At 50.8% G+C, this 16,523-nt stretch overlaps 1 non-coding gene across 1 annotated transcript; it reads left to right on the top strand.

Annotated features, from left to right (window-relative positions):
* Positions 1–11,652: 11,652 nt before the first annotated feature.
* Positions 11,653–11,785, top strand: LOC114814031. Its single transcript, XR_003761774.1, has one exon. It is a non-coding gene; the product is annotated as a small nucleolar RNA SNORA7 (small nucleolar RNA).
* The last annotated feature ends 4,738 nt before the right edge of the window (positions 11,786–16,523 follow it).

The following is a 16,523-nucleotide window of genomic DNA, read 5'->3' as shown; positions in this document are numbered from 1 at the left end:
AGCTCAGTCTGGGAAGGCCTTCTGGAGGAGGTGAGCTCTCAGTGGGGTTTTGAAGAAGGGAAGAGATTTCGTGTTCTAAGTAACTTAATGTTCTACTGTTCTAAGCGCTGGGGTAGATGCAAGCTAATCAGATTCATTCATTCATTTCATTCAGTAGTATTTATTGAGCGCTTACTATGTGCAGAGCACTGTACTAAGCGCTTGGAATGGACAATTCGGCAACAGAGACAATCCCTGCCCAAGGATGGGCTCAAAGATGGTCCCCCGTGGGGCTCACAGTCTTCATTCCCGTTTTACAGATGAGGGCGTTGAGGCCCAGAGAGGTGAAGTGACTCGCCCGAAGTCACACAGCGGCGGAGGTGGGATTAGAACCCACGACCTCCGACTCCCAAGCCCAGATTCTTTCCACTGAGCCACGCTGATACTAACGATGGTGTTTGTTAAGCGCTTCCTACGTACCAAGCACCCTTCTAAGCGCTGGGGGAGATGCATGGTAATCAGGCCTGCCCACGTGGGGCTCACAGTCTTCATCCCCATTTTATAGATGAGGGTGCTGAGGCCCAGAGAGGTGAAGTGACTGGCCTGAAGTCACACAGCGGACAAGTGGCGGAGGCGGGATGAGAACCCACCATTGCTGACTCCCAAGCCCGGGCTCTGAGCGGTCCCTTGTCAGTTGCAGGGCGCGGAACTAGGCCTCCCCTCCGGTTTTCTGCCTGGCCAGACGGAGTTCATCTAGCCTGTCTCCGGCCCAATACGGATATGCCCCCGGGCACCTTTCATCCCCGGATCGTAACTCTAGGCGCCCAGCTTCTGCTGCTCAGTCCCTCAGTATGGAAACAGCCCGAGGAATGCTGTGGTACTGGGCATAGGAGGGGTCGGAGGTGCCCCTGAGGATGAGATTCCTAGGTAACCGGGGTTTTCATCCATTCTTTCATTCATTCAATCATATTTTTTGAGCACTTACTGTGTGCAGAGCACTGTACTAAGCGCTTGGAAAGTGCAATTTGGCAACAGAGACAATCCCTACCCAACAACGGGCTCACAGTCTAGAAGGGGGAGACAGACAACAAGACAAGTAGACAGGTATCAATAGCATCAAAATAAATAGAATTATAGATTTATGCACATCATGAATAAAATAAATAGAATAATAAATATGTACAGATATACACAACTGCTGTGGGGTGGGGAAAGGGGTAGAGCAGAGAGAAAGAGTAGGGGAGATGGGGAGGAGAGGAAGAGTAGAGGAAAAGGGGGGCTCAGTCTGGGAAGGCCTCCTCCTCCACGAGGGGCTCGTGAGACGGGAAGGACCGTAGTGCCGTCCACAGTGACGGGAAAGTCAGGGAGGGGACAGGGTTTGGGAGGGAAGATAAGGAGCTCAGTCATGGACACCTTGAGTTTTCAGTGACGGGAGGACATCCAGGTGGAGATGTCCTGAAGGCAGGAGGAGATATGAGCCTGGAGGGAAGGAGGGAGGGAGAGAGAACGGGGGAAGAGATATAAGGAGCCTTTCTGGACTCCTCTTGGTGTCAAACATAGCCAATAGTAATAATAATAATAATTAAGTACTTACTATGTGCCAGGCCCTATACCAAACTCTGGAGATCAAAAGTAATTGAGTTGGTCACAGTCCCTGTCCCACTTGGGGCTCTTCTTTCTGCCCTATTGGCCCCATCCACAATGACCAGATTTCTGGTGACTCTCCTCCTCTCCCGTCTCCACCTCTTTGCCCTTCCCCAGACTCCCTTCCATGCTCTCTCCTTTCCTCCCTCCTAATGAGTGTTCTCTCTCTCTCTGTCCCTCTCTTTCTCACTCTCTTTTCATTTCCTGCAGGCCTGCAGAGACCTTTAGCAAAGTCTCTCTCTGTCTCTTTCTCTCCCTCCCACTCGCACTCTGTCTTTCTTTCATTTTCTGTAGAGTTAACCAAGTCGCAAGGTGAGCCAGGCAATTTGTGTTTCTATGGAGGGGAGGAGCAGCTCCAGTTGGGATTGTTTAATTTTCACCCTGGAGTAAAGATTTAGCGAAAATAATGCCCGGCACTAAATGCTTGGGAAATAAAAGGGGAATATTCAGATAGGAAGCAGCCCTTCATTTTGTTTCGTTTCGTTCTCGTTCATCTGAAGAGGACTGGGCTTTGATCTTGATTCTTGCAGTTCTGTTCTGGTAAAAGAAAAGGTTCCAGAATGGCCTGTGTCCTGGGCAGAGCTGCACATTCAAGCCCTCCCCCGACTCCCGGCCTCTGCTGGCCTGTGGCTCCTGGGGCTTAACCCTTGGGTCCTGGGCTCAATAGGCCCCGTGGGGATTCAGAATAATAATAATAATAATGTTGGTATTTATTAAGCACTTACTATGTGCAAAGCACTGCTCTAACTGCTGGGGGAATACAAGGTGATCAGGTTGACCCACTTAGGGCTCACAGTTTCAATCCCCATTTTACAGATGAGGTAACTGAGGCACAGAGCAGTTAAGTGACTCGCCCAAAGTCACACAGCTGGCAAGGGGCGGAGCCAGAATTAGAACCCGGACCTCTGACTCCCAAGCCCGGGCTCTTTCCACTGAGCCACGCTGCTTCAGAAGCCCCACACCTGTTATTTATCACATTACCTTCTTTTTATGGTGTTTGTTATGCGCTGTACTAAATGCTGGGGTAGATACACAATTCCCTGTCCCACATGGGGCTCACGGTCTTGATCCCCATTTTCAAAACGAGGTAGCAGGCCCAGAGAAGGGAAGTGATTTACCCAAGGTCACACAGCAGACAAGTGGTGGAGCTGGATTTAGAACTCAGGTCCTTCTGACTCCCAGTCCCCACACTAAGGATGTCCTGCAGTACCACTACAATTCATGTTTCTAACTCCCCTTTCTTCCTCCTTCCTGCACCTCCCCTTGCCCGCCGTGGCCGCGGGCCTCTCCTGGCTCCTCGCCGGTGCAAAGTCCCGTCGCGGGGCCGCGGACCCTGCCATAGACCGTGCCGGCGCTGCCATTGCCGGCAGCCTGCTGGGGCTCCGAGGGGCCCGAAGAACCCCATCGCCCCAAGCTTTGAGTGCGGCCACCCTAAAGTACGTGGAGTCATGGAGAAGGTAGAGCGGATGTGCGTGTGAATCCTATTTACTGTACTAAGCACTTGGGAGAGTAAAACCCAACGATAAACAGACACATCCCCTGCCCACAACGAGCTTACAGTCTAAAGGGGGAGACAGACCTTAATATAAACGAATGATAACGACCAGGTGACCAGGTTTGTGACGCCTCAGCGAGGGGTGATGGCTGGCTCACAAATACCAGAAGGGCCTTTGTTGACCCAGAAAAAACAAATGTTAAGAGAAGCAGCGTAACTATTCTTTCAGTAGTATTTAGTGAGCACTTACTGTGTGCAAAGCACTGTATTAAGCACTCGGGGGCCTACAATACAGCAACAAACAGTCACATTCGCTGCCCACAATGAGCTCACAGTCTAAAGGGAGCTCCTGTAGGATTGTGACATCAACATACAGGTCACATGGGGGGGCTTTGCGAGACCTGCACTCTCCTAGACACAGCCTTGTCTCCTGATTCCTAGCAGCCGCAGTCGGGCCTCTCTCATTCTTACTAAATCAATCAATCAATGGATTTATTGAGTACCCACTGTGTTCTAAGCACTGGACAGCGTTTGGGAGAGTACAATACAACAGAATTAGCATCCCCGAGGCCCTCCACTCACCGTCCCGACCCTGCCTCCCAGGCGACGTTTTTCTGTTGCCCGGCGGTAGCCACAACATGGGTGAGGGCGAGGGAAGGGTCCAGAATCCTTCAATGCCTTCGGTGGCCACCCCGATTCCATCTCCCCCTTACTCCAGGCTCCCTTGAGAGAGAAACTGAGGCAGAGAGAGGCGGGAGGGGTATTTCTCTACTATTGTGGGGCCGCCCGTCTCTGAAGCCGCTGTGCCAGGCCTCTGTAGAGCGGGCCGGCCAGGGCTCCGGCTCGAGGCGGGCGGAAGAGCCCTGGGACTTCCCTGAAGATGGACTGGGCCCCGAGGGAGTCCGTCCTGCTGCTTGAGCAGTGGGATCCCCAGTCACCCTGGTATGGGGTTCCTGGGACTTCAGGAAGTTTCTGAGGACAGAAGGGCAACCCCAGGCTGATCACGGGGCATTTAGCGATGACCAGAGGAGAAGATGGAGATAGAAAAGCTGAGGAGCTGTTAATCTAGCATGGTATGAATTAAAAATGGGAGTAGGTTAACGCTTTCCTGAACTGCTTAGCTTCGAGAAGATTTCTTTGAGTAGCTCTTTGCGTCACGCTCAAAGACTGAATCGCTTCTGTGCCTAGAGAAGGCCTCCCCAGTCCCAATTCATTCTCCTTTCCGGGTCGGCTGGTTCTGGTTATTCTCTTTTTGATATGGGGGAGGAGGTACTAAGGCAGTACCGAGCCCAAAGCCAGATTGAGGTTTTGGAGTGTCGGGGGCAGGTAAATTCGGGGCATCCTTGAGAGCGGAGAGGAAGGGGAAATTGAAAGAAGGAATAACGGGGGGAGGAGGAGAGGAGAAAAGGGAGAGGAAGGGAATAGGGTATTCACTCTCTGCCAAAGCGCTGCCTCTTCCATCTTGGGCCTCTGCTGTCTCTGGAGGCCCCGTCGCTCTGAGGGATGGGTCGGCCGGGTGGGGAATATCGGCCACAGGGGCACCTGCTTCCCGGGAAGGAGGCTCACCGCACCGGCTCGAAGGAGCTCCTGGGGGTCATGGAGGAGGAGCCTTCTGGGTGTGGGCCAAGTGCAGGGTGAGGCAGTGCCCTGGTTCTCCCACATCTGGCTCTGGAGCGAGCCCACCAGGGCCCAGAGGGAGCTAGGGGAAGCCCACTGGGAAGTCGAAGAGGAGATGTGGAGGTGGCTCCTTGGGTCAAGGTCAGCCCCGTGGTGGCCGGCCTTCCCACAAGACTGTAGGGGGAGGGTCCCCCTCAACTCATCAGAAACTGCTCCCCACCCCCTGGCTGGCTCAGACCGAGCCTCACACTTGCCATTTCCACCGATTAGCTTAGTCACCAAGCTGGGTGTTTGGCCTGAGGCCCCGGTGGTGATTCACGCAGAGACAGCGAAGCGTGGCCTGGCAGAAGGAGATGGGGGAGGGCACCGACGCTCCCGGGAAAGGCTCGGGTGGGCCTCCGGCCCCTTGCTCGGGATTTCCCCTGAATAGTCCCATTTCCCATTTCCGGATCTGACCCTGACTCCCGGGACTGTGCCGGTTCTCGCTCGGCCCCGGCGCCTTTCGGCAACGTGCAGGGGACCTTTCCGGCCAAAGCTCGGAAGGACGACTCGGACCCGGTCAGCCGTGACAGCCAGGGCCGCCCAGGACGGAGAGGCCGCGGCCGTCCACGGTGACGGGGACTCGTCCAGAGAGATTCCCCCCGGCCCGAGCTGCTCCAGGGGGCGAGGCTGCTGGGGGTGTGGGGAGCCAAGCCCGGGAGGTGACTTCACCCTGCCACTGCCCACTGGTCCTTGCCCTGCTCCTTGCCCTGCTCAGCCTCTAGGCCCAAACCACCGTTTGGCTTCTTGCAGAGGGAGGAAGCTATTTTGGCCACCTTTTGGGCCCGGGAAGATAATAATAATAAGTAAGGTATTGTTAAGTGCTTACTCTGTGCCAAGCACTGTTCTAAGCACTGGGGTAGATAACGGGGTAATCAAGTTATCCCACATGGGGCTCACGCTTTTAATTCCCATTTTCCAGGTGAGGTGACTGTGGCCCAGAGAAGTTAAGTGACTTGCCCAAAGTCCCACAGCTGACAGGTGGCGGAGCCGGGATTAGAACCCACGAAGACGATGGGGTGTGTGGCCTAGCAATCAATCTGCCCTTTCCTCTCCATCCAAACCACTACCACGTTAATCCAAGCACTTCTCCTCGCCCACCTTGATTACCAGGTCGGTCTCCTTCCTGACTTCCCCGGCTCCTTTCTCTTCCCCACTGCAGTCCATGCTTCACTCTGCTGCCCGGATCATTTTTCTACAGAAACGTTCGATTCAGGTTTTCCCTCTCCTCAAGAACCTCCAGGGGTTGCCCATGCACCTCGCATCGAACAGAAACTCCTTACCATGGGCTTTAAGGCACTCAGTCGCCTCACTCCCTCCTATCTCACTTTGCTGCTCTTCTTTTACAACCCAACCCATACACTTCGCTCTGTAGTTCGTGCCAAACCACTCACAGTACCTGGACCTCTCGCCCAAATTCTGTCCCTGGCCTGGAACGCCCTCCCTCTTCGTATCAAACGGACAATTACTCTCTCCCCCCTTCAAGGCCTTATTGAAGGCACATCTCCTCCAAGAGGCTTTCCCTGACTAAGCACTCATTTCCTTTTCTCCCACTCCCCTCTGCATTGCCCTGCTTTGCTCCCTTTATTCACCTGACCCCACCGCCAGTCCCATAGCACTTCGTACGTGTCCGTAATGTATTTATATTACTGTCTGTCTCCCCCTCTAGACTGTGAGCTCACTGTGGGCAGGGAATGTGTCAACCATATCTGTTATATTGTACTCTCTCAAGTGCTTAGTAAGGTGCTCTGCACAAAGCAAGTGTTAGGTAAATAGGATTGATCCGTGACCAATCGATCAGTGGCATTTATTGATGTTTACTGGGTACAGAGCCCTGTACTAAGCACTTGAGAGAGCAAATAGAGTTCGTAGACACAGTCTCTGCCCTCAAGGAGCTTATGATCTAATAGGGGTGGAGGATGTTCGAATACGTTTCGGCAGGGGAAGTATAAGGATCTGTATGTAAGTGGGGTGGAGGGTATCAAAGTACTTAGGGGGTGTCAATCTCGTGGAAAGAGCACTGGAATGAGAGTTAAGGAGGCTGGTTTTCCCACCCAAACCCTGCCCTCCCCACGACTTTCCCATCACTGTAGAAAACACTACCATCCTACCTGACTCGGTCTGTCAATTTGGTGTTATCTCCCACTCATCTCTCTCATTCAACCCACACATTAAGTCTGCTATCAAATCTTGTCCCAACATCTCTAGAATCTGCCCTTTCCTCTGCATCCAAACTGTAACCATGCCGGTCCAAGGATACCCCGTAGTCGAGGTATCCTGCCTCGACTACCGCATCAGCCTCCTTGCTGACCTCCCTGCCTCCAACCTCCAGTCCATGTTTCACTTTGCTGCCCAGATCATTTTACTTAAAATTTCTTCAGCGCACATCTCTCCGCTCCTCAAAAATCTCCCGTGGTTGCCCATCCATCTCCGACGGATATGGTCTGTGACGAACAGTTGTGGTCTGTCTCATCAAACGGAAACTCCTTACCATTAGCTTTAAAGCGCTCGATCAGCTCCTCCCATTCTACCTGCCCTCCCTCAGCTCCATCTCCCACTACAACCCAGCCCACACGCTTTGTTCGTCTATCACCGACCCGATCGCTGTAGCTTGATTTTTGTCTCTCTCGCCACAGACCTCTTGCTTACTTCCTCCTTCCTGCCTGGAAATCCCTCCCCCTTCATATTCAGCAGACCACCACTCTCCCCATCTTCAAAGCTCTCCTAAAATTACATCTCTCCTAAAAAGCCTTCCCTGACTAATATCTCCTTTCCCCTCCCTAGTTTCCCTCCCTTCTGGGTTGCATATACATTTGGGTGTGTACCCCTTAAGCACTTTAATAGGCATCCCTCCCCCACCCCCCTCTGTACTTAAATGTGCATCCTTTTGCTCTGCTCCTTCCCCTGTCTGCAAGGGTGGTGCAGTGGAAAGAGCTGAGGCCCTGCGTTCTGATGCTGGTTCTGCCACCTACCTGCTCTGTGATCTTGGGTAAGACACTTCACTTCTCTGGGCCTCATTTTCTTCATCCTTATAATGGGGATTCAATACCTATTATCCTTCCTATTTAGAAGGTGAGCCTCAAAGGGGACAAGGACTGTGTCCAATGTGATTATGTTGTATCCACCCCGGCCCTCAGTACTGTGCTCAGAATACAGAAAGTGCTTAACAAGTGCCACTCTATGTAATTTACTTTAATGTTTGTCTCCCTCCCTAGATTGTAAACTCCTCGAGGTCGGGGAACATGACTACCAATCGGCAGAGCCAGGACTAGAACCCAGGTCCAAATTCTATCCACTATTGCATCCTGCCCTCCCAAGTATTTAGTGTAGTGCTCTGCACACAGTAGTGCTTAATCAATGCCATTAATTGACTGGCTGATTAATCCTAGCTCTGTCACTTGCCCGTTCTGTGACTTCTCTATGCCTCAGTTTCCTCATCTGTAACATAGAGATCAAAATACTCATTCTCCTTCCACCTTAGACTGTGAGTCCTCTGTGGGACAGATACTGCGTATGTTCTGAAAGTATTAATAGTATTTATTTAGGGCTTACCATGTGAAAAGCACTCTACCAAGCACTAGGAAAGAGTACCCAGGTGGAAATTAGACATGGACCCTGCCTCTCGAAGAGTTTACAATCTATGAAGAGAGAAGACTGGGAGAGGACTGGAGTGTGTGTGTGTGTGACTCTGTCCTCTCCAGGTTAGTAATAATAATAATAATGATGGTATTTGTCAAGCGCTTACTATGTACCGAGCACTGTTCTAAACGCTGGGGTAGATAGAGGGTAATCAGGTAGTCCCACGTGGGGCTCACAGTCTTAATCCCCATTTTACAGAAGAGGTGACTGAGGTGCAGAGAAGTTAAGTGACTTGTCCAAGGTCACAGAGCAGACAAGTGCTGGAGCCGGGATTAGAACCCACATCCTCTGACTCCTAAGCCCTTACCCCCTAAGTCATGCTGCTTGTCTTATCTCTCTGGCTGTTCATCCTCAGTCTCCTTCGTGGTCTCCTCCTCTGCCTCCCAGCCCCTAACTGTGGGGGTCCCTCAAGGTTCAGTTCCAGGTCCCCTTCTAGTCTCCATCTGGGCCCACTGACTTGGAGAATTCATTTGCTCCCATGACTTCAACTACCACCTCTCATGCAGATGATACCCAGATCTACATCTCCAGCCTTGAACTCCCTCCCTGCAGTCTCGCATTTCCTCCTGCTTTCAAGACGTTTTTACTTGGATGTCCTCCTGTCACCTCAAGCTTAACGTGTCCAAAACAGAACTCCTTATCTCCCCATCCAAACCCTGTCCTCCTCACTTTCCTATCAATATCTCACAAGCCAAGCGTTATTATTCTTGACTCCTCTCTCTCATTCAACCCACATATTCGATCGGTCACGAAGTCCTCAGTCCCACCTTCATGGGATTGCTAAAATCCGCCCTTTCCTCTCCATCCAAACTGTTGCCACGTTAATCCAATCACTTATCCTATCCCACGTGGATTACCGCATCAGCCTCCTTGCTGACCTCCCAGCCCCATCTCTCCCCACTCCAGCCACACTTCACTCTGCTGCCCGGATCATTTTTCTTCAAAAACGTTCAAGACGTGTCTCATCACTCCTCAAAAAACTCCATAGTTGCCCATCTATGGCCGCATCAAACAGAAACTCCTCACCATTGACTTTAAAGCTTTCAGTCACCTTGCCCTCTCCTACCTCACCTCGCTACTCTCCTACTACAACCCAACCCGCTCACTTTGCTCCTCTAATGCCAACCTTCTCAATGTGCCTCGATCTCGCCTATCTCACCACTGACTTCTTGCCCACATCCTGCCTGTGGCCTGGAACACCCTCCATCTGCAGATCTGATAGAAAATTACTCTCCCCCAACTACCCAAAGCTTTGTGGAAGGCACATCTCCTCCAAGAGGCCTTCCCTAAGACCTCCTTTCCTCTTTTCCCACTCCCTTCTGCGTCGTCCTGACTCACTCCTTTTGTTCTTCCCCCCTCCCAGCCCCACAGCACTTATGTGCATATCTGTAAGTTATTTATTTATATTAATGTCTGTCTCCCTCCTTCTAGACTGAAAGCTCATTCTGAGCAGGGAATGTGTCTGTTTATTGTTGTATTGTACTCTCCCGTGTTCTTAGGACAGTACACTAAGCGCTCAATAAATACACTTGAATGAATGAATGAACAACGGGAGCAATGAAACAATAAAACATCAAAAAAGCAGAAGAGGAAAAGACAAGTACACAATACACAAAATAGAAACAGAAGTCAGTAGGGAGCTATGGCTAGAAGAGCAGAATTTCAGGCTCCTCGTCATTCAATGTCCACGGCATATCCGTAGCCACAGCAACCGGGGTTGGGTCTGGGATGAGTGGCCTGCTGGGGGTGAGGGCAGTGGGGCGCAGCAGGGGCCTGGACGCTGGAGAAATGCCTAGCTTTGGCCCTGTCTACACAGGTTCAACAGGCCCGCACAGCACAGCTGGGGAGAAACCGGTTCAGCGGGCCCAGTGCTGTGGGATGGGGCACACCTCCAGAAGGTAGGGAGCAGAGAGTGGTGGTGGGGAAGGCCCCTCCCAGCCGCTACGGGTCCCAGACCCTCTTTTTTTCCGATCCCTCGCCCCCCAGGTAGAGCAGCCCCAGGGGTCAGGGGTCTTTCACTTTCACTCTGGCTGGACTGGCCCTGGAGGAAGAGATTTCTAGAGATTGGAGAAGAGGAACTTGGTCGACGGCGGGGAGACTGGGGCGTTTCCAGCAGGGGCAGCAGAAAGAAACCAATCAGCAGTAGTTCCTGAGCACCAGCTGCTCACAGAGCATTGCACTAAATACTCGGGAGAGTGAGATAAAGGTAAAGGCCCACTCTTGACCTGCAACCCCTTCCCGCTTTATATCGGAGAGTTCACCATTCTCCCCATCATAGCCCCCCTAAAATCACATGACCTCCAGGAGGCCTGCCCAGACTACGCCCTCATCTCCCTGATTCACTCTCCCTTTTATGTTGCCTATGCATTTGGATCTATACCTCTTTAGCACTTGATAGTCACCTCATACCCAACCCCATAGCACTTATATACATATCTTTACCCTCTGCCATTTCCCCTTTCCTTAATTAATTTTAAAGTCTGTCTCCCCCCCCCCCCCCCGCCCAAGAATGTATGGGCCTTTTGGGCAGGGAACGATTGCACTGTACTCTCCTAAGCACTTAGTCCTCTCTCAAGACCGCACCTGGAGAGTTTCCAGTACTCTACCAGTCTTGGCTTGGGAGAGTCAAGCAGAAGCATACCCATTCCATTCTTGGTTTGGGCAGAGGCTAACTAGGGGAAGGCAATCTGCTACAAGCCAAAACTCACCTGTGCTGGGCGGCAGAGGCACGGGAGAGAGTTGAGGGCAGAGACTCAAGTTTACTGCACGGAAGAAGACGGTGGTAAACCACTGCTGTATTTTTACCCAAAAAACTCTATGGATCCACTACCAGAACGATTGCAGATGGAGGTGGGGCGTTCTGGGAGAGATGTGTCCATGGAGTCGCTATGGGGCGGGGACGGCTCTATGGCATAAGACAAGACAGGACAAGTACTTAGCAAAGTGCCGTGCACGTGATAAATGCTAAATAAATACCACTGATTGATTGATAAAGGTAAAAGACATAAACCCATCCTCAAGGATCTTACCATCTAATGGAGAAGACACACACGCTCCTAGTATCTGTTAGGAGGAGGGATGATAAAAATACAACTAGAGGATAGGTGGAGTAAGGGCAGACTTTTTTTGTGGTATTAAGATCTTACTGTGTACCAGGTGCTGTACCATACAAGCTAATCAGATCAGATGCAGCCCATGTCCCACTTAATCCCCATTTTATGAGTGAGGTAAATTAGGCATCCCTCTCAGGGTCACACCTGGAGAGTTTCCGGTCCTCTTCCAGTCTTGACTGTGGGAGGGAGAGTTAAGCAGAGGCCTGTCCATTCCTAGCTTGGACAGTGGCTAGAGAGTGGAAGGCAATCTGCTACAAATCAAAACTCACCTGTACTGGGCAGCAGTGGCACGGGAGAGAGTCGACAGGGAGACTCAAGTTTACTGCGTGGAAGGAGGCGACGGTAAACCCCTTCTGGATCTGTACCAAGAAAACTCTCTGGATCCCCTACCAGAACGATTGCAGATGGAGGTGGGGTGTTCCGGAAGAGATGTGTCTATGGGGTCAGAGACGACCCGATGGCACAAGACAACTGAAGCAGAGAGAAGTAAACTGATTCTCCCGACTTCACAAGGCAGAGAAGTGGCAGAGTCAGGATTAGAACCTAGGTGCTTCTGACTTCCCGTCCCATGTAATATTCATTGGGCCATTCTGCTTCTCTAGGTGGGGAATATATAAGTATATGATAGATATTGTAAAGCAGCATGGCCTAGTAGAAAGAGCATGGGCCTGGGAGTCGGGAGACCTGCGTACTAATCCTAGCTCCACCACTTGCTTGCTGCGTGACCTTGATAAGTCATTCAGCTTCCCTGAGCCATAGCGTCATCATCTACCCAATGGGGATTAAATGCCTGTTTGCCTTCCCCTATAGGTGTGAAACCCTTCATTCATTCATTCATTCATTCATTCATTCATTCATTCATTCATTCGTATTTATTGAGCGCTTACTATGTGCAGAGCACTGTACTAAGCGCTTGGGATGAACAAGTCGGCAACAGATAGAGACAGTCCCTGCCGTTTGACGGGCTTAAAGTCTAACCCTTGTGGGATGGGGACTCTGTCTGATCTGATGGAATCTGCCCCAGTGCTCAGCACAGTGCAGGAAGGCACATAGTCGGTGATTAACAAATGCCCCAGTTATCAGTACTCTTAGCACAATATTGTGTACAAAGGCCCAAGGAAGCCTAGATGCACTGTGGCCTAGTAGAAAAAGCATGAGACCGGGAGTCAGGAGACCTGGATAATAATCCAAGCTCTGCCCTTGCCTGCTGCAGTGTGACCTTCTGCAGGTCACTTAACTTCCTTTTTTATTATGGTAATTGGTAAGCACTTAATTTATACCAAGATCTGTACTAAGCGCTGAGGTAGATGCAAGATAATTAGCTCGAATACAGTCCCTGACTCATATGAGGCTCATGGTCTGAGTAGGAGGGAGTAGGGTTTAATCCCCGTTTTACAGATGATGAAACTGAGGCACAGAAAAAAGTGACTTGCCCATGGTTGCCCAGCAAAGTGGGGAGCCAGTATTAGAATCCAGTTCCTCTGACTCTCAGGCCCATGCTCTTTCCATTAAGCCATGCTGCTTCCCTGTGCCTTAGTTTCCTCACCTGTCCAAATGTGGACAAAATGCCCATTCTCCCTCTTAGACTGCGGGCCCCAAGTGGGATAGGGACTGCATCTCACCTGCTTAGATTGTTAAAGCTTAAAGCTTAAACCCCAGGGCTTAATACTAGGAGTGTCACATAGTAAACATTTAACAAATATGACAATTATTACTATTACTAAGGGTGACCATAAACACAACCCAGGCTGGCTATATACACAGAAGGGCTAAGGTCACCCAGAAAATGCCACCAGGTTTTAGTCATGACCCCCAGTGACTCAATCTTTACAGAGAAGAGCAAGAGATTGCTGACTGTGGAAACTGTCTTGGCATCACCTGGCTCTCTTGAAGCCAGAAAGAACCTAGCCAGAGTCTTTCTCCACCAGCTACAGTGAAATATCATTAAATTAACCGGTCACTTGGAGAGAGACAGTGGGCATTCTGAAGCTCTGTGGAGAGGCAGGGTTCTTGCTGCCCATCAGGCAAATGACATGTGTTAGAGAAACATCGTGACTTCTAAGATTTGACTCGCAGATCTTCCAAAAAGAAGGCACAATCAATAAATCTGGTGGCTCTTGAATTAGTTTGGCTTGCCAGACATTCGTGGGAATTAGACCGGTTGTCTCAGGATTGGACCTGCCACGACTTAGCCTTTCTCCAGCATCGCGCAGCATCTCCAGCATCTGCACAGAGCTGGTGCAGCCTTATTGAACCCAACGAAGGTACCCACACCTGAAAGTGGGAGAAGGCTCTTGGAAGCTGGGGTCAGATGATACTCAGGAGCCTTCTCCAAGTCAGCAGCCTCCCAGCATTTTTGAAAGTCCTTGAACCACTGAGCAGGAAGCTGCTATATCAGACGATTTTGCTCTGGAAGGCCACACTCGAGAATGGCAAGTGAGGATGGACCTTTGCCGAACTGGTAAAACTCTATCGATGAACAATCAGCCTGCAAAAGGCTGAGGTGGAGTACCAGCCTGATCCAAGGAAATCAGTCAATCAGTCGGATATATTGAGCACTTACTGGGTGAAGAGCACTGTACTAATCGCTTAAGAGAGTACAGTGCAACAGACTTGTTAGACATGTCCCCTTCCCACAATGAGCTTATAGTCTAGTGCTTCCTTGTACTCAAAGACGAGAGCCGTTACTGAAATAATTCCACTGTCCCAGCAGCCCACAGGCTTGTTAGACATCATTCATTCATTGTCATATTTATTGACCCTTACTATGTGTGGAGCACTGCATTAACTGCTTGGAAGAGTTCAGTACAACAACAAACGGACACAATCCCTGCCCACAGTGAGCTTACAGTCTAAAGGGGAAGACAGACATTAATATAAAAAATTCCAGATACGTATATGAGCGCTGTGGGGCTGGGAAGGGGGGATGAATAAAGGGAGCGAGTCGGGACGATGCAGAAGGGAGTGGGAAGAGAGGAAAGGAGGGCTCAGTCAGGGAAGGCCTCTTGGAGGAGATGTGCCCTCAGTAAGTTTTGGAAGGAGGAGAGAGAGTATGGACTGGGGGGGTCCCTGTTGCCCACACTGGTGACTCAGTGGGTCTTTTCCCGAGATTTCAGGTACAGCCAAGGAGGCGTGTTTCAACTGCCCAATAATAATAACGACGATAACTATAACAATGATATTTGTTAAGCACTCACTATGTGACAAGGACTGTACTAAGCACTGGGGTGGATACCAGAAGCCTCTGGGCCAGGGGTCGGTAACCTTTTTGTGCAGAAGAACCATTCGGGAGAAAATCTTTGAGCAGGAGGTTCCTTCAGTCGAAACACACATTCACGTAACTTACTTCTTTGGGAATCCAATGCTTTGAAATGCCTCATCCCACCCCCTGCCCCAACACAGCACCCTCTCAGTGGTGGCCGGGCTCCCTGACGATGGCCCGGGCCTACTGGCTTTTAGTTGGGGCCAGGGAAGGCACTCACACAACCACATGATGCCGTTACGGGGTCATCCTGGGCAGGGCGGAATGTGATGATGCCATTGTGCTGTGCAGCTGCTTCAGAGGAACAGCTGCTACTGCCAGTGGGGGTGGGGAGAGGATGGAAGGGAGGAGAAATTAACCTCTCTCTACCCTTCACACTGCCCCTTCTTCCACATCCCCCTTTTCTCCCGTCTTTCCCAGCAGTAGCTCAAGAGGAGTTCGCCCGCCTCCTCCCCAATTTCACCCCCTCTACCTGGGCCTCTGATCCAATCCCTTCACGGTTTGTCAAAACACTCGTCCCCTTTCTTCTTCCCTCCCTGGTCACAATCTTCAACTGATCACTCTCCTCTGGCTTCTTCCGCACTGCTTTCAAACACGCTCTCCCCTATCCTAAAAAAACCCTGTCTTGACCCCACGACCTCCTTTAGTTATTGCTCCATCTTCATTCTATCACGTCTCTCCAAACTCTTTGAGTGAATTGTCCACGCCTGCTGCCTCCACTTCCTCTCCTCCGATTCTCTCCTTGACCTCCTCCAGTCTGGCTTCCGTTCCCTTCACTCCACAGAAACCGCCCTCTAAACGTCACCGGCGATCTCCTTCTTGCCAAATCCAACAACCTCTACTCCATCCTAATCCTGCTCGACCTCTCGGCTGCCCTCAATGCTGTTGACCACCCCCTTCTCCTGGACACATAATCCAACCTTGACTTCACTGACTCATTCCTCTCCTGGTTCTCCTCCTATCTCTGCGGTCGCTAATTCTCAATCTCCTTTGTGGGGTCCTCAACTGCTTCCCACCACCTAACTGTGGGAGTCCCTCAAGGCTCAGTTCTGGGTCCTCTTCTATTTTCCATCTACACCCTAATCCCTCGGAGAACTCATTCGCTCCAATGGCTTCAACTTCCATCTCTAGGCAGATGATTCCCCAATCTACATCTTCAGCCCTGATCTTTCTCCTGGTTTGCAGTCTTGCATTTGGTCCTGCCTCAGTACATCTCTACTTGGATGTTCCACCGACACCTCAAACTTAACTTGTTCAAAACAGAACTCCTCATCTTCCCACCCAAACCCATTTCTACCTCTGCTTTTCAATCACCGTAGAAAGCACAGCCATCCTCCCCGTCTCCCGTCTTGGCATTATCCCATCTTGGCATTATTCTCAACTCATCTCATTCAACCCACATATTCAATCTGTCACCATTTCCTATCCGTTCTACCTTTATAACATTGCTAAAATCTATCCTTTCCTCTCCATCCAAATTCCTGCTACCCTGATCCAAGCACTTAGCTTGTCTCACCTGGATTACTGCATCAGCCTCCTTGCTGACCTCCCAGCCTCTTGTCTGTCCCCACTCTAGTCCATATTTCACTCTGCTGCCCGGATCACTTTTCTCCAAAGACATTTAGTCCATGTTTCCCCACTCTTCAGGAACCTCCAGTGATTGCTTATCCACCTCCACAGCAAACAGAAACTCCTTACCATTGGCTTTAAAGCACTCGATCACCTTGCTCCCTCC

The sequence above is a fragment of the Ornithorhynchus anatinus genome, chromosome 8, assembly GCF_004115215.2.
Source record: "Ornithorhynchus anatinus isolate Pmale09 chromosome 8, mOrnAna1.pri.v4, whole genome shotgun sequence".
Classification (NCBI taxonomy): Eukaryota; Metazoa; Chordata; class Mammalia; order Monotremata; family Ornithorhynchidae; genus Ornithorhynchus; species Ornithorhynchus anatinus.
The sequence above is the reverse complement of the archived record's forward strand: the minus strand, read 5'-3'. Positions and strand labels throughout refer to the sequence as shown.